The sequence below is a fragment of the Podarcis erhardii genome, assembly GCF_964252035.2.
Source record: "Podarcis erhardii genome assembly, chromosome: 3".
NCBI classification, from domain to species: Eukaryota; Metazoa; Chordata; class Lepidosauria; order Squamata; family Lacertidae; genus Podarcis; species Podarcis erhardii.
In genome coordinates, this window is record NC_138507.1 from 99,917,719 (window position 1) to 99,939,618 (window position 21,900).

At 45.7% G+C, this 21,900-nt stretch overlaps 1 protein-coding gene across 7 annotated transcripts in view; it reads right to left on the reverse strand.

Annotated features, from left to right (window-relative positions):
• Window positions 1–21,605, reverse strand: part of TRERF1 (transcriptional regulating factor 1) — an 82,095-nt gene extending 60,490 nt beyond the window's left edge. For 5 of the 7 annotated variants that reach the window (XM_081854525.1, XM_081854523.1, XM_081854524.1 and 2 more), the window contains exon 1: window positions 21,047–21,605. The gene's annotated coding sequence lies outside the window, so the exon portion shown is untranslated. Of the gene's footprint in view, window positions 1–20,663; window positions 20,863–21,046 lie in introns of those variants that run through there. The other 2 variants (XM_081854526.1, XM_081854522.1) reach the window with 2 other exon arrangements.
• Between the last annotated feature and the right edge of the window lie 295 nt (window positions 21,606–21,900).

The window sequence follows — 21,900 nt, forward strand, 5'->3', positions numbered from 1 at the left end:
GTGGTGCAGCAAACCCCTCCCATGATGATGCAAATTGGAGACCATCGAGAGCTTATTAGCTTCAATGTCACCCACTTATCGGACACGCCCATCGTGTTGGGCATGAGTTGGCTGGACAGGCACAGTCCCGCGGTTGCTTGGTACCAGAGGCAGATCACCTTTTGTTCATCGTATTGCGCCCAGAATTGCATCCAAACCGATCAAGGAGGAGAAGCCGAACAGCAGCTGCATCTGAGTATGGTGCAAGCGGTTCCTCACAAGTACGCGGAGTTCTTGGAGGTTTTCTGCGAAAAGGAAGCTGACAAATTGCCGCCTCACAGACCTTACGACTGCGCGATTGACTTAGTGCCAGGCGCGCAGTTGCCAACTGCCAAACTGTACTCCATGTCGGAAGACGAGCTGCAAGAGCTTCGGGAGTTCATAGAACACAACCTCAAGCGCGGATTCATCCAGGAATCTAAAGCAGCGGGAGGCAGTCCTGTTTTCTTTGTGAAAAAGAAAGACACGCCCCAGAAGAGGCTCATTGTGGACTACCGGTTCATAAACAGACTAACTAAGCCCAAGGCCTTCCCCATGCCCAAAATTGACGACCTTTTGGCTACAGTCAGGAGGGGGAAGATTTTTACCAAGCTGGATTTACGTGGAGCTTACAACCTCATCCGCATCAGGAAGGGCGACGAGTGGAAGACGGCCATGTTCACTCCTTTGGGCACGTACGAATACAGAGTTATGCCCTTCGGTCTACAAAATGGCAGCCATGTTTTCCAAGCATTCATGCATCACGTCCTGGCAGGTCTCCTCTACAAGAAGTGTGTCTGTTTTCTCGACGATATCCTGATTTTCTCGGAATCGCCAGAGGATCACGATAAGGACGTGAAGGAAGTTCTGCAGAGGCTGAAGGAACACAGGCTGTACGCCAAGTTGGAGAAGTGCCAGTTTGATGTGAGAGAGGTAGATTTCCTTGGCTACAAGCTGTCCGACGAGGGACTGGCCATGGACAAGACTAAAGTCCAAGCGCTGTTGGACTGGAAAAGCCCTCGAAATCGGAAGGAGGTCCAGAGGTTCATCGGTTTTGCTAATTTTTATCGCAAGTTTATTAAAGGTTTTGCAAACGCGACGGCGGCAATCACTGACACCCTCAGTTCCAAGAAGAAGAAGTTCGTCTGGACCGAACAAGCAGAGCGATCCTTTCGGAAGCTTAAAAGCCTTTTCGCCTCCGAGGAGCAGCTGCTGCACGTGAATCCCGGCAGGCCCATGCGGGTAGAGACAGATGCATCAGACAGAGCAGTTGGGGCCGTCCTCTTGCAAGAGGATTCGCAAGGCAACTGGAGACCGGGTGCATTCTACTCCCGGAAGCTCAGCAAGACGGAGCGCAACTACACCATATGGGACAGGGAGTTGTTGGCCATTCATGCAGCTTTCAAAGCGTGGCGACACTTCTTGATAGGAGCCAAGCACACGGTGCAGGTCCGCACGGATCACAAGAACTTGGAGTATTGGCGGACGGCTAAATTGCAAACCCAACGACACATGCGCTGGGCGGAATTCTTTGCGGATTTCGATTTCAAAATAGAATACATCCCTGGAGACTCCAATGTTATAGCAGACGCGCTGTCCCGAAAGCCTCAATACCTGGAGGAAGTAGCTCCAATCGCGGCGAAGTACATTTTCGCACCGCAGGCGTGGACGTGCGCTACCATCGCAGTCGACCTGGACGCGGTGCGACGCGCGCTGCAAGAGGATCAGTTTGCACAATCCAAGATGGAGGAGCTCCGCAGAGGGTCGCCTGACAACAATGAGTTTCAGTTGCAGGATGGACTTTTGACTCGCAAGGGCGCCCTTTACGTGCCCACCGACGAGCTTCGCGCCACGGTTTTGCAACAATTGCACGATGCCCCGAGTGCGGGCCATTTCGGCAAAGAGAAGACGATGGAGTTGGTGGCAAGGGACTTTTGGTGGCCCCAGATGAGAGGAGAGGTGGCGGACTACGTAGCCAGGTGCGATATCTGCCAGAGGTCCAAACCAGTGCATCAGAAGCAGGCGGGATTGTTAGAACCGCTGGAGACACCGCAGCAACCGTGGGAGAGGGTAGCGTTGGACTTTGTTACAGACCTGCCCAGCTCCAGAGGTAAGACGGCGGTGTTAGTGGTTGTGGACTTGTTCACCAAGATGGCGCACTTCATTCCTTGTGCCAAGGTGGCGACGGCAGAACAGACCGCAAAGCTCTTCATCGATCACGTCTTCAGAGTGCATGGACTACCGCAGTCCGTCTTGTCCGACAGGGGGCGCCAATTTGTTTCCACTTTCTGGCGGAAGCTTCTGGGTATCTTACACGTCAAGATCAACCTGACGTCGGCGAGGCATCCACAGACCAACGGTCAAGCGGAGAGGGTCAACGCGATCATGCAGCAGTACCTACGGTGTTACGCCAACCAGCGACCCGCGGCGTGGGTGGCCTACCTGCCGATGGCTGAGTTCGCCTACAACAACACGAAGCACGCATCCACCGGGGTGACGCCTTTCTTCGCGAACTATGGACGTCATCCCAGAACCTTCCCGAGCTTTACAGCACCTGAAGGGGGGGGACCTCAAAATGCCGACCAGTTTGCAGCAGAGTTGCAAGAGGTGCACGAGGAGCTGCGGAGACATTTGGAGCTGGCAAAGCAGGCGTATAAGGTGCAAGCCGACAAACACAGAAGGGCGGGGGAAGACATTCAGGTTGGGGACTGGGTATGGTTAGCAGCCCACGCGATGCCGGCCAGGTCGTTGGCCAAAAAGAAGTTAGAACACAGGCAGCTAGGACCATATCAAGTTGAGGCTAAGATCAATCCGGTGGCTTTTCGCCTAGCCCTTCCGGAGGGCTCCAGGGTGCACCCGGTCTTTCATAGGTCGGTGCTCACTCCCTACAAAGCCCCACACAGGTTTCAAGAGTCAGGAGCACCTCCAGAGCCACGTAGAAGGGCGCCTGAGAGAGGGGAGTCGCCAAGACCAGAACCTCTTAATGAGGTCACAGAGATACTGGATTCACGATGGGGGGAGGAGGGAGTTGAATATTTTCTCGCCAGGGAAGGCACTCCAGTCTCTGCAAATAGCTGGGTGCCGGGTTACGCTTTGGACGAACCCCTGTTGAAGGAGGAGTTTCATGCAATTTTTCCGCACAAACCCATGCCCGAGGAGTATTTTGATGATTGGCTTTTCACGCCCACTTTGTCGGGCAGCACGTTCGGGGGTTTCTCCTCGCCCGAGGGCTCTACGCCCAAAACAAGCCCGACCAGGGATCCCCGCCTGGGGGGGGGAGAGACAAACCCTTATTGGTGGGTGGATCAGCCAAGGGAGGTATGGAGTCAGAGGTGGATGATAGGTCCTTGGCAGGCAGCGCCAGGAGAAGCAGTGAGGGAGGAAGAGACTGTGATGCCTTCAGGGGGGGAACCCGAGTTCGAACACACGTATACGGAGCTGCCAGAGGAGAAGATTGACGTGGACACCCGGTATCCTGAACCGACCCAGGAAGAACCACATTTCCCTCAACCTGCACCCAGCGACCGGGAGGGGGGAAGGGGGGGCTTCGAGGGGGGGATGGATGTCAGGGTTTCTGGGAGAAGTGAGGAGATGGCAGAGGAGACGGAAAGCGAGTGGGAGGAGGGAGAGAGAGACGAGGAAGAAGATGACGGAATTCGAAGGGAATCTATGAGCCTAAGCAGTGAGTCAGAGGATTCCCAAAAGGGAGCTAGCATGATCAGGCGAAAAGCAGGAGAAGAGAGAAGCTGTGAAAAGTCAGGGAAGGAGGGGAGAAAGCCCAGTGAAGCACAGACGCTGTCAGAGGGGTCTCAGCCGGAACGGAGTAAAGGGGGTGGAGTTGTCAGCCTCTCGGAGGGAGGAGGAACAGGAGAAAACAGAGAGAGGGGGTTGGAGCAAGGTGTTCAGCCGGAAAGGGTAGAGAGTGGAACAGGGGGCAGTATAGAGGACGAAGGAAAGGTCAAAAGCAACGTACGCGCGCCAAGTTCAAACATAGAGGCGCGCGGAAGTGGGGAAAGCTCAGAGGAGGAGCCCGGGCCCAAAGCCAGAAGGAGGGGGCAGGAGGCGGCAGAGGATTCAGCCTCAGGCGAATCCCGGAAAGAGAGAACCCAGGGGGGCAGAAAGACCCTGCGGAAAAGAAAGGAGAGGAAGAGGTGGTCTAGAGCCAGGCTATTAAGTTGGTGTGGAGGAGGGGAGGAGTCAGAGGGGGACTTCGGCGGTCTAACGTGACAGACGTACAGCCACAATGCTGAACTGTGAAAGAAGCAATTGTCTTCAATAAACTTTTCCTGTAAGTAAACTACAACGGAGTAAGGTCTCTCGTGAGCTGGGACCCACCTGGGTGGCTGTGACAACGGGCATTAAAAAAGAAAAAGCTATAAAGGAAGAAAGTGTTTTTAAAAAATGAAGGAAAGAAAAAAGAAAAAGAGTATTGAGTAATGTTTGTATAAAAGTTTCATTTTGTTCAAAGTTTTCACATAAAGATCCTAAAATGAAAAAGTAAATAAAAGCTTAGTAAGAAGTTATGGATAAAATAAGATATAATTTTACACTTTAAAAAAGTTTTTAGATTCTATTTAGATGATAGCCAAGCATAATAAACATATAAAAAGGCTAAGAAATAATAATAATAATAAGTAGTAGTTCTTAAAGGTTATGTTGTTAATAAGCTGAAGAAAAATAGAACGTATATCCTAATAAAAGTTTAAAAGCAACATTTACAATAAAAACACTGCTTTCTTTGAGGGGGGGAATTAACAGGAAAGAATTAAACAAAAAGCACTTCACACCATAATAAGCCTTGAAATATTTTCACAAGCCTTGCTTGACTTATCTATTTTCAGAGTACGCAACAGAGGGCTTTGATCTAACCCAACACCAAGAAGCCAAATGAAACAACTGAAATCTTAAAATAGGAAGACTATAGAGATAAACTTGAAAGGATAGCACAAGTAGCATGACATGCCAAGATACTAAGCTTCTCCGGAAGCACAGAAAAGGACAGAAAATAAATTCTCACCGTTTCCCGATACCTATTCAATGACGGAGAAAGGTCGGCCTTCTGAGGAAGCAAATCTCAACGACGTTACAGCAGGAGGTGCTATTCTGGCAGAAGAGCAGCAGAAGATCTATTCTACTCCTTATTTTCCTCATCCCTGTACAGCAATTAGGCTTGCTAAGACTCTAAACCAGGGATAGAGGCCTAACTCCAATGGCTGTTGCGCTACTAAGTCCCATCAACCTTGTCAATTAATCTTGATGGATGAGTCTGATGAAAGCTAGAGTCCAACAACACACGGAGGGGCCACAGAATCCCCACTACTGTTCTGCACTGTCTGGTCTGAAGACTCAGTCTTGTTCTTGTTGCTTAGTCGTTTAGTCGTGTCCGACTCTTTGTGTCCGACTCCCATGGACCAGAGCATGCCAGGCACTCCTGTCTTCCACTGCCTCCCGCAGCTTGGTCAAAACTCAGTCTTAGACCAATTAAAAAAAGGTGGGGTGAGCACTGAAAAGGAAGGAGGGCAAAATAAACGTGGCAATCACAGAATTGTTATGTCTGCTAGCTGGGCTAAATCCCAGACGGGGGGAGACAAAGGATGACCTTCAAGAGAAGATTGCAAGCCAGCTTTGGAGCGAAGTTCCTTTCAGCATGAAATCAGCTGCGGTTGCTTTGTGGGCAACTGTCTTTCTACGACAAGAGATGGGGAACCGTTTTCAGGGCAAGGGACTACATGCCAGTGCACAGTGAAGCAAAAGTAGATGGAGCATCAAATGTCAAGGTTACCTTTGTATTGTACGTAGGCCAGTGTCTACACACTCTCACACCCCCTCCGTTTCCACCACCCAGCCAAGCAAGAGGCATTAAGAGAATTCAAGACCACAGAGTGGAAGAGTGCCCTATTTGCTCTGTTTTACACACAACACAGGAAACTCACCAAAGTAAACCCACTGCAGCTTGGGACTGTGTGTGTGCCATGCAGCAAACAAGGTGCTGAGCAGGGACACAGCTATGGACAACCCAAGAAAGCTCCATCAATCATGGTGCCTGTCCATAAAAGCAAGCTTAGTGTGAGAGACTAGGGTGATGTCAGAAGGTTCCAGGAATTCTCTTCGTTGTGAGATTATTTTGTGTGTGTGAGGGGCATGATTCTGTGAGTTTGTTTGGGTCATGGATGAGAGCCAAGAGGCTGGGTGATTGGGAAATTGTGCCAGAAGGAAAAGGAACAGATATCAGTATACATTTATTAGTAATTTGTATTTATCTTTTTATTGTGTGTGTGTTTTTGGTCAGATTTCTGGTTGCCATTTTAGATTTCTGTGCACTGCTCTCTCTCTAGCAGTACAGTAGTGGTCTAAATAAATTAATAAACATAGATTCCAGTCAGACAAGAACAACTGGGGCAAGATGCAGTGACAGTACGGGGTTTAGCCTGGGGAGAGTTTAGAGGGGTCCCACCCAGTTCAAATGGCCTTTCTTACTTGACTTACTTTATAATGACTTACTTGTGTGTTAAATGCACAGTAGTTAATGAAGAACTTACTGCTGCTTAAAAGGAAGACACCAACACTCACACTTAAATTATAGCATTTTATCAATGGGAAAATGCAATCTTCCACCAAAAAACATATCCACATACAATCAGAAGGTAGTCAGTTGATGTAATGGTTGGCATGCTGCACTGGGACCTGGGAGGTCAGGATTCAAATTTGCACTCTGCCATGAAGCTCCCTGGGTGACGTTGGCCCAGTCACTGGTCTCGTAGCCTAACCTACCTCACAGGGCTGTTGCTATTGTTTTTGTAAATATATTACAAAACAATATAGATGCAGAAATTGAAAAGAGAGGTGACTAATTTAACCCTCATCCTCGCCGAGAGATTAAGTCTGCATCCAAATCTGAAGTCCACACAAGTCCACATCATAAATCCTTATTTCACAGGTTCCTCAAAAGATAACCCAAAAAAATGACCAAAGCAACCTAGAATGCTGATATGAAGTCCTGTATAGTGGTGCTGTGGGCTAAACCACTGCGCCTAGGACTTTCCGATCGGATGGTCGGCGGTTCGAATCCCCGCGACGGGGATGAGTTCCCGTTGCTCGGTCCCAGCTCCTGCCCACCTAGCAGTTCGAAAGCACCTCAAAGTGCAAGTAGATAAATAGGGACTGCTCTCCGGCGGGAAGGTAAACAGCGTTTCCGTGTGCTGCTCTGCTTCGACAGCAGCGGCTTAGTCATGCTGGCCACATGACCTGGAAGCTGTTTGCGGACAAGCGCCGGCTCCCGGCCTCTTGAGCGAGATGAGCAAGCAACCCCAGAGTCGGTCACGACTGGACCGTATGGTCAGGGGTCCTTTACCTTTACCTTTTTATAGTCATTCTTCACTGTATGCTTAATGAAGCAATTTCATTCTACCACAAATAAGTCCTTTTGTTTTAAACCTTGTGCCCTTCTAAGTTTATAGGTGAGTTTCTAAACAAGTGCCGATTCCCAGACTTTATTACAACAATCCGTCAGAGGTTCCTTCCATATATCTCCAATACCTAGTTGCAATAAGTCTTGCTGTTAATAATAATACCCAACCATTGGTTTAAAGGATACACTTGCATCTTGATCACATCTTCTTTTAAAAAAGCCAATTCCAGGCATTAAACAAACCTTCCTCCAGTAATTTAGTGGATTTTCATCAAACACTTCATCCCAAGGAGGCCAGTTGGGGAAGTAGTTCGAGTACTGGACTAGGACCTGGGACTAATTCCTTCTGTTTATGCCATGAGGACGATGACATGCTAGTGCCTGTGCTGAATGCTGGTAAATAAGCAATGCAACTCCCCCTTCCAACACCATTTTGTGAATTTGATGGTTTGTTTTTTAACCAAGCTATCACAAAGCTCTTTGGAGAAATCTCAGAAGCCACTGTGGTACTGGGGTACAGCAGCAATGGGCCGACTTTAGGTTTCTTGGATCTCCTTTGATATTTTCTGGAACCCCAATATTTACCAACAGGAGCCAGGAGCTGAATACTGTACACGCAAAGATTCAAAAACAAGGGTCCTTCTGAGCATATTCTGATACTAAAAATTATGCTTTCAGTACCAGAACTGAAGTTAGTTCATGGTCCTCTTGCGGCACCTCTGGTTAGCTCTCATCATTTCAGCAGCTGCATTTACGTGAGAGAAATGTTTTATTCCTATTTGTGAGTCAGAAACCCTTTCTGGTCTACCCAGATTCCCTTACTGGTCAACCTAGATCCCTGTCTACCTTCTGCTTGACACTGCAAGTGTCAGACAAGAATTAGGGAGACCAAAGTTCAAATCCTCATTCAGCCACAAGCCCCCCCCCCCCCGGGTGACCTGAGACCAGCCACACATTCTCACAGCCTAACTCACCTCACAGGGATGTTGTGAGAGGATAGAATGGGGGGGGGCACCTCAAGTTCCTTGGAGGAAAGGTGAACAATTTGTGGGTTTGCTACATTTATATCTCGCCGTTTCAATTTCTGCCCCCTTCCATTCTTTGCAACGAATTTTTGGATGTTATGTCTGCTCTGTTTCCACAGCAGACATGTACCCCTTTCAAGGTTAAAAGCTCTTATTCCACAGAAATTTATTTCTCTGCTTTACATGGTGGGTAAGATATCATCTCACTGGCACTGGTTATTCAATACTAAGAATAATATCGGCTTTAAGACCAACACACGAAATATCAAAGATCAAGTAATGTTTAAAGCTTTGGCCCTATCCACACTTATGTACCTAGGAACAAGCCCCTTGGGATTCAGTAAGTGCTGACTTCTCAGTAAACATGCTTAGGACTTGACTGCACATCATTTCTGTAGTATTTTAGTCTATAATCGAGTCCAGCAGTAGTAAGTTTTAATAAAAACCGATTAAGTAGTTTGAGCTGCATAGCTAACACTTTGGGTTGTTTTCAGCTTGTGTGCATGCACTTTGCCTCTGCATTATTTTAACGGTGCCAACCGCCAAAACTGCACAAGTCCCAACTTGGTTTTCTGCAAGCACATTTCAAGCCCTGAACCATATTTGACTTGAAATTGCTACATTAAAGGTATAAAAAGAAATAACATCGTTTGGATTTGGCTTTTCAATTAGCTCTCATTGCATTGTTTATGTTTTGAACCAACGTGTGAATTTGAAAGGAGCCTAAAATTTAACCTAACAGACAAATCCTTTAAAAAATAAAAATACAATTTCATTACTTTGCTATAACTGGAAATCTTAGATCCCATTCTGGAGGGATTTTGCATATCCAGTTAAGTTTGAAGCAAAACCAAGCCAATCCTTTTTTAAAACCTTCATCACTCAAAAACAACTTTTTTCAGGTAGCGCTGCTTTTGTACTTTTCTCGTATATATTTGGTATTCAGCCAAAACATGGGATGTCAACACTTCAGAGGTGACAAAATAGAACATTGCTTTCTTTTCTATGTCTTTAGCAGCTGACTATGTACCACAATATTTATTTTGCTTCCCTATCTTTTCTGCAGTTTGAAGTAAACTTTTAGACCCAGCTCCAGAAGGGAGAGCTGGGGTGGTATGAACTTGGGACTCCAACTCCCATCAGCCCCAGTTAAAATTAACAAAAAATCATATTAAGAGAAACTGCTTGCAGAAATGTGTACATCAATCAAAACTACATACAAAAATGCATATAATAATTTGCATGTGGATTTTTTAAAAGAAAATGCACAAACTGCATTTTGTGCGGGGGGGGGGGATTAATACTGGCAGAATGACAGATCCTTCCATCCCTACTCAGTATAAAGGCAGCTTAAGTTCATCACATTTCATTTTTACCTGCAACACTCAAACTATGCCTCACATCTCTTAAGACAGCATTTCACACCTACTCTAGTAAGTTGTCCTACTTTAGTCCTGTGTTGCCAAGTACAGATGCCCTTACTTTACCAAAATAAAACCCTGGTGCAAGTAAAAGCCTGTGAGTTCATTTCTCCTTTCCCGATAACAACCTTTGGAATTCCTTCCCTTCCAAGCTATAATACTGATTATTTTTTATGAGTTGATTTGAATCTAAATAGCAAATCATTAATCAGCTTGGGGAGTCTTAGTCAAGAGTAGCTTACGATGCCACAACTGCACAGGGTAACTTCCTAACTTTCATTTTAGTTATTAGCCATTGGACTTACAAACTGAACACTTTGGCTAAACAACCAACCACCAAATTTATTTTATATGCCCACTCACCCGTTCCAAAAAGGGTGTTCAACCTTGCCAGTAATTATTGCAAGGGAAATGTACACTCTATATAGAAAAACATCAGATCAGTCAGAAATAAACCAAAGTGGAATATATGCAGTAAAAGTCAGAGAGTCTAATCGTGTAACTGGCTTTCCTTTTACAGTCAACAGTCAATATACATGTGGAGACTGGCAAAATCCCAACCACTGTTCAACTAGAATGGAGCACTCTGCTGTTGTCCACGCACATTTTAAGTTTTTGTGTTTCACCACAAAACTCTGCCTCTCATCATATGTAACTTTCAATAAACAGAAACTTCCCTTCGTTAAAACACCGCATAATGAAAATTCCCAACAGCACCAGGGTGGAAAACAAGATTGTAGCAGCAGAACTGCACATCATCTGCAGCATAATCTTAAACATTCGAACAGACACTTCAAATGCTCACCAGAACACTGAAGTCTTCACCTCGCTCCTGATATCCAGTCAAGAGTAGGGCCTGACAAACTTCCCTCAGGAGGTAGTTTCACAACTTCTCTCAAGATTTGCATTCACTTATGCCAAACAGCCTGACAACAAACAGCCCTAGTAATACAAGTTTGTGATGCCTTCAATTCTTAAGTAGAGGCTGCACCTGCAACTTTAAAACCTTTTTGTGTGAATGTCAGCTGAGGTGTTTCAAGGTCCCACATCAGACAAAGCAATAAGGAAGCCGGCAGGAATTTTGAAAATAACTACCCTAAGGGGAACATCAATCGCATATGTTATCTCAGTTTGGAGCCTTCTGACAACCTCTTGTGTATCGCTGTGTTTAATACCCTTTGCCTCACAATCCACCACCAACAATGTGTGGTGGAATTTTCCCCCAGTGATTTATTTTCCCCCATAGAAAATCTTCTGTTTCCTAAGTTCATGACTAACTATGAACGGGTGCCAACTGCAAATACAACACTAGACAAGCTTAGCAGTTTCAAGGTTTTTAGCTTTGATTACTAAATGCAAGTAAAATCATAGCTGTCAACTTTTCCCTTTTCTTGCGAGGAATCCTATTCGGAATAAGGGAATTTCCCTTTAAAAAAGGGAAACGTTGACAGCTATGAGTAAAATAGAAATGCTAACTTTTTTGTTACTTGTTGAAGACAAACCAAACCATCAGTGAACACTCAACATAAACATACCTATAACCATCTGTATTACAGAGCAAGTACATCATAAAGATGCTAAATTAAATCCCTCTCTAAGACATCACAAAATTTTCTGATGCAAAATGATTTTTTTCCAGGGCAGCTTACCCTAACGTACAGAGGGAAATTTTCCAATCCAAAATTTTCCAGAAAAACCTGCAATACTTCAACTCGCCAAGAGTTGCTGCCAAGCTCTTGGAGTTTTAGTATCAGTACAAGCTAATTTTGTTCATTTAATTTATAAATTACTTCCTAGAAAACATCCCAAAGTGATTAAAAAATGTGTCTGTTTGTAAAACACACGATTTCTAATCCAATGTAGATGAAGGAGGACAAAAATCTTCACTTTAAAGGTTTTTTGGAAAAGGACAATCTTCAATATACACCAAAAGACAACAGAGATGGCACTTGTCTGATACACAATTGAAGGGAATTCCAAGAGGTAGATGCCACAACACTAAAGGTCCAATTTCTGCATCAAATGGAATGGACCTCCTGATGAAATGGTATCTGCAGGGCATAGTGACTGGGTATAGAAGGGGCGAGATGATTGTTTAGGTATCCTGCATTGGGTGTTGTACACCAAAATCAGCACCTTCAACTTAGTCCAGCAGAGGACTGACAGCCAGTACAAGACTCTCAGCACTATGTAACATGGAGGGGATATTTGGCCCTTGCACTGAGCAGTTGAGCCACTCAATTTTGCACTCGGTGCATCTTCCAGGCCAACCTCACGGGTATCCCTACACAAAGCGCATTTCAGTAGACCAAGATGGAAGTTACCAGGGCATGGAATAACAATGCACACATTCAGCTATGAGTCAATGTCATAAACCTAGTAACATATGCGCACCTTTTCAATGTGGCCACACACAGAGTAGAAACGGGTGGAAAACGCAAACAGCAGGTAAGAACGTATGAACTGCCCATGGTACCTTAGACCAGGCATAGGCAAACTCGGCCCTCCAGATGTTTTGGGACTACAACTCCCATCATCCCTAGCTAACAGGACCAGTGGTCAGGGATGGGAATTGTAGTCTCAAAACATCTGGAGGGCCGAGTTTGCCTATGCCTGCCTTAGACTAAGGGTCCATGCAGAGAAGGGTTGGCAAACCAAATGTGGCCCTCTGGACTTCTCTATTTGGCCCTTGGCACTTTCTCCAAGCCACACCTCCTCTCCCTAGGCCACACCCCTCTCTGGCCTTGATTGTTTTTCCCTGCCTGGATTGTGTCCTTCAACCCTTGGTGTTTGCCTCTTGCTTGCCTGAATGGAGATAGGAGTGCCCACTACATGAAAGCAAAATTTAGAGTCACTGCTCTGCCTGCTTTTGCCTCCGGCTCCACCTACAATTGGCATGTTGCCCTGAGAAGGTTGCTCAGAATGGAATGTCAAAAAAAAAAAAGGTTCCCCAATCCTGATGCAGAGCACTGATCCAGCATGAACAATCCATATATTCGTGCCTGCCCACATTCTTCTACATTCCACATTGCAGACTTCCTCAAATGCACACGTAGTTGCATTCTCAAGTGCTTAGCATACTACAACGAAGCAGCAAACTATGTTTAACTTGTGACACTACATGACATGCCCCTAGCCTGCATGTTCCCTGACTTCCAGTTTTGTGGCAAATTATAGGTTGCCATTACATCTGAACTAAGCAAAAACTATGGGGTGTTTTTTTAAAAAATAAAAAAAATCATCATCATCATCACCATCACATTTAGAATCTACCTTTCCTCCACAAAGTTCAAGGTAAAGTACATGGTTCTTCCTCTCCGCATCCAAGCTGGTAGCCAGGCCATCACTATATCTTACAAGCAGACAAAAATACTGAAATTTTTACAAGACATAAAGTCATAAAATTGTAGAGTTTGAAGGCACCGTGAGGATCATCTAGTATTACAGCTGTCAATGCAGCTGTCAAATATGGGAATCGATCTTGCACATGCCAATGCGAACTCCACAAATATAGTTCTTTAAAGACACTCTCTTGAGAATTATATATAGATAAAATCACTTTTGTTAAGGCTGAAATCCTAACCCCACTTCTTGAATTCAATAGCGCTTGTTTCTGAGTATACATTTTTGGATTCCACTACAAACTTTTCCCTCATCTAATTAGCTGTCTTTACTATTGAATTTTCTTAGTATAATGAGGTCTCTTGGGCAAATGTATGTTAAATGTCATAGAATGGTGTATAGTTCTTATATATTTTTAAAGCACATAGCACTACAGTGGTACCTCAGGTTACAAAAACTTTGGGTTACAGACTCCACTAACCTGGAAGTAGTACCCCGGGTTAAGAACTTTACCTCAGGATGAGAACAGAAATCATGCGGTGGCGGGAGGTCCCATTACCTAAGTGGTACCTCAGGTTAAGAATGGTTTTAGGTTAAGAACAGGCCTCCGGATCAAATGAAGTACGTAACCAGAGGTACCACTGTATGGCACAATGAAGGAATACTGTAGACCTAGCCTGAGAAGCAACCCCCAATACAGCATCACGCAAGACTTTGTAGGCCAGGGATGGGGAATCTGTAAGCCACTTGATGTTGCTGGACTACAACGCCCATCATCCTTGACCACTGCCCGTGCTGACTAGGGCTGATGGGAGCTGGGAGTCTAACAACATCAAAAGGGCCACTGGTTCCCCAATGCAGCCTGCTTCATGCAGGAAATCCAAAGAAACAGCCGGAGGACCAAGGACAATTGCAGACCTCAGAATACACCAAGGTGGCTGGGGAAGGCACATTGCAGAGAACGACTCATGCCACTACCCAGAGAAGGAAGAGACCTTAACAGATTGGAGACCTAGGCCCAAACTAACAAAATGAATTTCAATAGGGACAAATGAAAAGTTTTGCACTTGGGAAGGAAGAACCAGATGCACAAACCTAAGATGGGGGCACCTGGCTTACTGGAAATACATGTGAAAAGGACATTGGGGTCTTAGTGGACTCCAAGCTTAACCTGAGTCAAGAGTGTGATGCAGCAACCAAAAAAGCTAATGCTATTCTAGGCTGCATCAACAGAAGTATGTCTATCATCTTTGACAGGCTTCCTCAACCTCGGTCCTCCAGATGTTTTTGGCCTACAACTCCCATGATCCCTAGCTAGCAGGACCAGTGGTCAGGGAACGATGGGAATTGTAGTCTCAAAACATCTGGAGGGCCGAGGTTGAGGAAGCCTGATCTTTGAGAATTCCTGGAGACAGGTGAGGTCCCCGCAGACTAGAAGTGGGCTAAAAAATTCCTGCATTGCAGGGGGTTGGACTGGATGACCCTTGTGGTCCCTTTCCATCACTACAATTCCATAATTCTACCCAGTTGGGAACATAGGAAACTGCCATACTGAGTCAGTCCATTGGTCCATCTAGCTCCATACTGTCTAATTTGACTGGCAATGGCTCTCCAGGGTTTCAACCCTACCTGGAGATACACAGGATTTAAGATGGCGTATTCTGCACGCAAGGCAGATGCTCTGCTACTGAGCTGCAGGCTTGAAGGACCTGAAGGAGCATCTCCACCCCCATTGTTCTGCCCGGACGCTGAGGTCCAGCGCCGAGGGCCTTCTGGCGGTTCCCTCATTGCGAGAAGCAAAGCTACAGGGAACCAGGCAGAGGGCCTTCTCGGTAGTGGCGCCTGCCCTGTGGAATGCCCTCCCATCAGATGTCAAAGCGATAAATAACTACCTGACATTCAGAAGACATCTTAAGGCAGCCCTGTTCAGGGAAGTTTTTAATCTGTGATATTTTAGTGTATTTTTGGTTTTTATGGAAGCCGCCCAGAGTGGCTGGAGAAACCAAGCCAGATGGGCGGGGTACAAATAATAAATTATTATTATTATTATTATATTATTATTCCATTCCTCTTAGGACATGTATTTCCCACCCCTGACCATCTTGCTGCCCTCAGTGAACTCATTCCAATTGGTCAACACCAGTGGTTTCTAAAGTGAGTGAAACTACCCTTAGTAGAGCGCGGTGGGATTACCTAGAGGTGTAAATGACTCTCAGACTTTTGAAAGCTGGTATCATTGGACCAAACTCATCACTTTTGCTGAACTGATTATGGTAAATAGTTTCAATTGGATTTTGAATAAATGTGCAATTAAGTGAATTTTATTTTGTTATTATCTTCCTTAATGGGTCTTACAAACCTGAATAATGCCTTTTTACCGGGTAAGGTGGGGGCACTGGAGATGCGTTTATGAAACCAATGGGGGGTGGCCCCCCAAAATTTGGGAATCACTGGTCCACACCTGGATGTGGTGCCCAGAACTGAACACAGGACTCACAATGTCTTCTAATCTTTTCAGCTACAGAACAAGTGAACGTGGAAGCCACCCACAACCTGCCTTATTTCAAAGAGAATTAAAATTGCAGAGATGTGCTGAAAAACTACAGTGAACGATTCATTTTGTCAGACACACATGGATCTCACAAAATCAAGCGCATCGTTCAGTTTTGCTTTAAATGCAAAATTGAGGGTTTACAAGCAAATGCCTTTGAAATGCACAGTGTCGTTGCTATTATTTTATGTATAAGCTTTTCTTATAAACCAGAGACGTATGCTGGGGGAAGACAAAACAACATACAGATAATTCCTCATGAAAACACCACACACACGGAAAATAAAAAAGCATTAACTTTTGCACAGAAAAAGCTTTCTCCAAAAAGGGGGAAATCTAGTTCTGCATATATAGTAGAAGAAGAAGAAGAAGAGGAGGAGGAGGAGGAGTTTGGATTTGATATCCCGCCTTTCACTCCCTTTAAGGAGTCTCAAAGCGGCTAACATTCTCCTTTCCCTTCCTCCCCCACAACAAACACTCTGTGAGGTGAGTGGGGCTGAGAGACTTCAAAGAAGTGTGACTGGCCCAAGGTCACCCAGCAGCTGCATGTGGAGGAGCGGAGACGCGAACCCGGTTCCCCAGGTTACGAGACTACCACTCTTAACCACTACACCACACTGGCTCTCCATATATAGGACCTGCATGTGTCATAAGGCAGCTAGGGAATGAAGCAGCCACATCCTTTGCTTATAGTGCGGTTGTGTGCAATGCACAGCAAACACAATGCCAATGAGACCCCATCCACCATCTTTATCTGCCCAGAGGCATATCTGAGCCATGCTGAGCACACTAAGCATTTTAAGTACCCTGCAGTGCCCCTAACGTCCGATGCTAATACAACACAATGCCTGGGTGTATTACTGAAAACGTTTCCCCCTGAAAACTCAACAATTAAATGAATTTCAAACCAACCAAGTGGCTGGCAATCCATTCCCACACGAGGAAGTGTGTCAAACATTCAGGTCCTTCAAAGTCTTGGAAGCTTGAGAGAGGCTACTTGGTGGTACCTCCTACACATTCCACCATGTTTTTCTTAAATCTTTACAGAACCTAGAAAGAAGTACACAACTTGAGGTGGTTTCCAATATGGATACCACCTACAGTCAAATAAACAGTTTGTTTAATCAGATAAACAACATTTAATAAACTTAAAAGGTTTCACAGATCAATCACACAAAACATATTCTTTTAGCAAGCATTGATCATTGTTGCTAGAAGTACTTACGCAAAGGAGAAAATGCCACTTTTAATCTAGTAAAAACTCAACTGATTTATCGACTTCCTTTGATCAGATAAGCGCCCTAGATTCCAGTGGTTCAATTCCAAAGAAACAGGTGCAGAAACAGATATTTCTAGAAGCAATGCTCTGTCTCCTAAACTCAAGCCTGTGAGACACTGCACATGCTCAGGGACACTCTTACAGTGGTACCTCGGGTTAAGTACTTATTTCGTTCCGGAGGTCCGTACTTAACCTGAAACTGTTCTTAACCTCAAGCACCACTTTAGCTAATGGGGCCTCCCGCTGCCGCCGGAGCACGATTTCTGTTCTCATCCTGAAACAAAGTTCTTAACCTGAGGTACTATTTCTGGGTTAGCGGAGTCTGTAACCTGAAGTGTATGTAACCCAAGGTACCACTGTAGTAAGAAAGTTTTTAAGGGTTCACAGTGCTTCAAGCGCACATTCTCAATAACTATCTCAATATTATGATTGTTTATGAACAGTGCTTATGAAGTATTATCATCACTGTATTGCAAATGTGGACAGACAGAAAAACAGCAGCTTACCCAACGGGGTGGCTGAGAGATAGGAGCTTAGCTTAGGCCATACAACAAGTTTGTGGGTAAGCTACCATTTGAACCAAAAACTTCCTGCTCATAACTCACTCTTTGCTATCAGTGGTACAGCAGCTCTCATCATTGTTATTTAATTTATTTTTACATTTACAACTCCCCATTTCCTCTAAAGACCTCGAGGTGGCATACATGATTCTCCTCATTTTATGTTTGCCTTTCATAGTAGACAAGGGATTTGAACCTTCATCTCCTAAGTCCTAGTCCAACACTCTAACCACTACACTACACCACCACACTTATTACTTCTCACACTCATACATACACACTCTTTCCAAAGAGGAGTACTACTCGGATCAAAGCATGGTGAAGCCTGGCAATTTTCTTACATCCACCCATGCACACAAAAGCAGATCCCTAAAAAGGTGTAGTTGGGCTCATGCCTCAGCAGTTAACATCAACACCTTACATTTAAAACAACCTTATACCCTCTTTGACACTAAAGGAAAGTTGGGGGCTGTATATCCTTAACAAACTATAGTTACCAGGACACTTTCCCAGGACTCTGATTTATATAGCAACTCTGAACATGTTCAGAACATATACCTTCACCGACTTCCAAATCGCTTCCCAGCCAGATTCAAAATGCTGATTTTGACATAGAAAACCTTAAGATGGCTTGGGACATGAAGAATGCCCCCCCATATGCACCTGTACCCATGCCCCAAGGCCTCTACAAAGACCTTTCTCCAAGCGCCCTCTCAAAGAGGGGCTCCAAAGCGGCTGGACCACTGTGTCTGGCGGCGATAGAGAAACATGGAGACCAGAGAAGAGACACATTGAATCTGAACAAATGCTTACCATACATTATGTGAACAAACCTTGCAATTCCTCTGCAACAAAACAGTCAGAGCTTGTACTTTTTGCATTTATTATTATTAATTAGTTAAATCTGTATACCACTCGATACCCACAATTCTAAGGGCACTTACAACATAAAATCACAAAATAAAATCACAAAATACATAATAAAAATAAAAGCAACCCAATAAACAACCTACAGTGGTACCTCAGGTTAAGTACTTAATTCGTTCCGGAGGTCCGTTCTTAACCTGAAACTGTTCTTAACCTGAAGCATGACTTTAGCTAATGGGGCCTCCCGCGGCTGCCGCACCGCCGGAGCACCATTTCTGTTCTCATTCTGAAGCAAAGTTCTTAACCCGAGGTAATATTTCTAGGTTAGCAGAGTCTGTAACCTGAAGCGTATGTGACCTGAAGTGTATGTAACCCAAGGTACCACTGTACTTCCCACTACCTTTTAAAAGGGCATTGGATGTCAATCAGCCAAAGGCCTTATTAACGAGAAATGTTTACATCTGGCACATAAAAGTGTGTAACGAAAGCGCCAGCAGAACCTCCCTGGGAAGACAATTCCTTAAACGGGGAGCCACTGCAGAGAGGGCCCTGTTCTTGTGTTGCCACCCTCCGGACCTCTCATGGAGGAGGCACACAACGAAGGGCCTCAGAAGATGATCTCAGGGTCTGGTTAGGTTCATATGGAAAGCATTTCATTTCCCTCTAAAACTCGATGCTGAAAATGTCACTCCCTAAAAAGAAAAATGCCCCACCCCAATCACTGGTGCACATGTCTGCTAACTTACCCTGACGATTCATGCAGCTGATGGAAATAGACTAGTTTCACCAAGACTCAGGCCAGGATGAGGAACCTACCAGGGCCATATTCCCTTCCAGGCTTCCTTTCAGTAGTCCAGAAACAAAAATGGAAGGGGCAACAAACACAAGTTCTACCTTTGTTCAGTAGGCTAGTTTCTCTACTCCCAAATCTAGCTTCCATTCAGGCCAGTATGAGGCATACATTCAGGCCAGTAGCTTCCATAAGGCCATAACAACCTTTAAGGAATTCCTAACCTTTAAGGTTACTCTTGAAGGTGCCACAACAGAGTGGGTTGGTCTTGGTCTTCTAAAAGTGGAGATCTAGCTCTACACTCCAATCCTAAACACACTAAGCAGTTAAATCCTATTGATCACAGTGGGACTAACTTCTGAGCAAGGATGCAGGTTTGCTGTTGACCATAATGCTCCACCAGCTTTTTAGTAAACACTGCAGATTATATCACATTAAAAACTACTAGACAGCTGGCAAGAGATTCCAAACCAATTAGGCACATGGTTTTCCCCACATTAATATACTTTAATCTTATAGCCAAGAACCACATTCACACTACGCATCTGGAAACCTACAAACCTCTTGGGTGAAGCATGTGAATCCTGCATTAACCCAAATTACACAAGCAGATATGGATTCTGTTCATGCAACGCTCTCGGAGTCAGACTCTGGAAACAAGGAAAATATATATGGTCTCAGTACCGGCCTTGCATATTCCCCTTCTGCGGTTGCTATATTTTTATATGAAACACAACCGCAACACACAACCGTATTCATTTATGGGTTTTTTCAGGCACTGACTCATCTCTGTTTTTTTAAAAAAATTGCATCCATCTTACTTTAAGTGCCTCTTTCCTTTTGATGAATGCTAAGCGAACGCTACGGGGAAAGAAAGCATGGGTGTACGGGCTTAGGGAGTGGCCAAGATGCAAATCTATCGCTTTCTGATTTCCCACCGACTGGGAGCAGGTAGGTAAGGCAGCGTGTGCGATCCGCCGTTGCCAGATCCTCGCATATGATTCTCTTGCCACACCGCGGGCAGCTCCCTGTACACGCACTCGATTTAAAAGATCACGCTGCCCTCTTCCCGCCCCACCCCCCGCAGTGCGAGGACTCGCCTCGATCCGATTTAAAAAAAACACTCACGGCCTTGCACCTTACTTAAGGAAGCACGCAGCCAGGGGGGCATTTATTTAAAATAAAATAATAATCATAATAATAGCCAGGCTTAATGATCTCCTTTTTCTCTCTCTCCTCCTGCTGGGATATCTTGCAGGAAGGAGCAGGAGGCAGGGAGGGCCTCGCCCACTCAGTCCTACATACCGAAAGTGAGTGAACTTACAAACTTAAAAAAAGAAAAAGAAAAAGTTGAGTTTGCAAGCTCCGTGCAAGAATGGAAGTTGTTAAGCGTTTTGCCTACCTGGTGCAAGTCTGCAACAAGTGCATGCAGGGTCCGTGTGGGCGCAGTTTTTAATACATATAATGGATCTATATTGTGCAGCGACGGGGCAATTGCAATTTTAATTTATTACTGAGCTGCTATTTACTCGGGTCCTACTTTGCTTACAGTACAAGCTCTTGCTGTAAACAAATATCGCTCCGCCAGGAAATATATACTTGCATATCTACACGCAACCCCGCCGCCTCCGCCCCCTCTTCTCCCCCCCCACCCCCTGTGCAATGCACCCTCCTCCCCTCCGCGACTGTACAGGGGGGAGACGGAGAGAGAGAGGTGGAAATAACTAATCTTCGCTCTTTCCCAAGCCCACGCCAGGAGGAGAAGCTCAAGGGAGCTGGACTTACCTTGTGCATGAAATTCCTTGCATGCCACTTTAGGGTGGGGGCTCTGCCCCCCCTCTCTCTTAATCTCTGGTGCAAAATCCCCGTGTCAGCAAAACGCTGTCAAATTATTTTCGTGCAAAAGAAGGGGGGGGAGAGAGAAAGCAGAAGCAAAAAGGGGAGGAGGCTAGGAAAGAAAATCGAATCACTCCGCCGAGATGGGTCTGGTCCTGAGTTTGCAAACCAGGAAGTAAGGTGTCAGTGGCGGCAGTTAGTAGCAGAGCGCGGAGCCCTTCGCCGGGGTCTCCTGTCTTAAGGAGTGACCTGCGGGCTGGGAGCAAACTCCGGCAATTTAGCGGCGTGTCTTCCTGGGTTTTCAGTAGGGAGGGTGTTTTTTCTCTCTCTTTTTTGCACTGCCCCACTCGTTTCCCTTTTCTAAGGGCTGCAGTTCCCATGCAGCAGGTACGGAGGACAAACCCACCTTCCCATGCGCTGCTGCCTGTCCGAGCTGTCGGCGGCGCCCCGGGCCAGATTCCCGGGTGGCGAGCAGCAATTGCACTCGGGGGCCAGGAGATCCCCGGTGACGCTCCAGGCTCGGGGTGTGCAAACACACACACACACACACACACACACACACACACCCTGCGTGCATGGCGCGCCGTTTCCTCGTTCTCTGCTTCGTAACTCGGATCTCTCTTGAATCCGAGCAGAGTTGGGCGGAGGGCGGGTTCATTTCTGCAAAGGAGCCGAGGAGGAGGAGGGTGCGTTTGAAACACATCCTGGAGGAGGCACGCGGCCCGATCCGACGCGTGTTTCCTCGGAAATGAAGCCTGCAGTATTTATCGGGGCTTATAAGACTGTGCCCCCCCCCGCAAAAC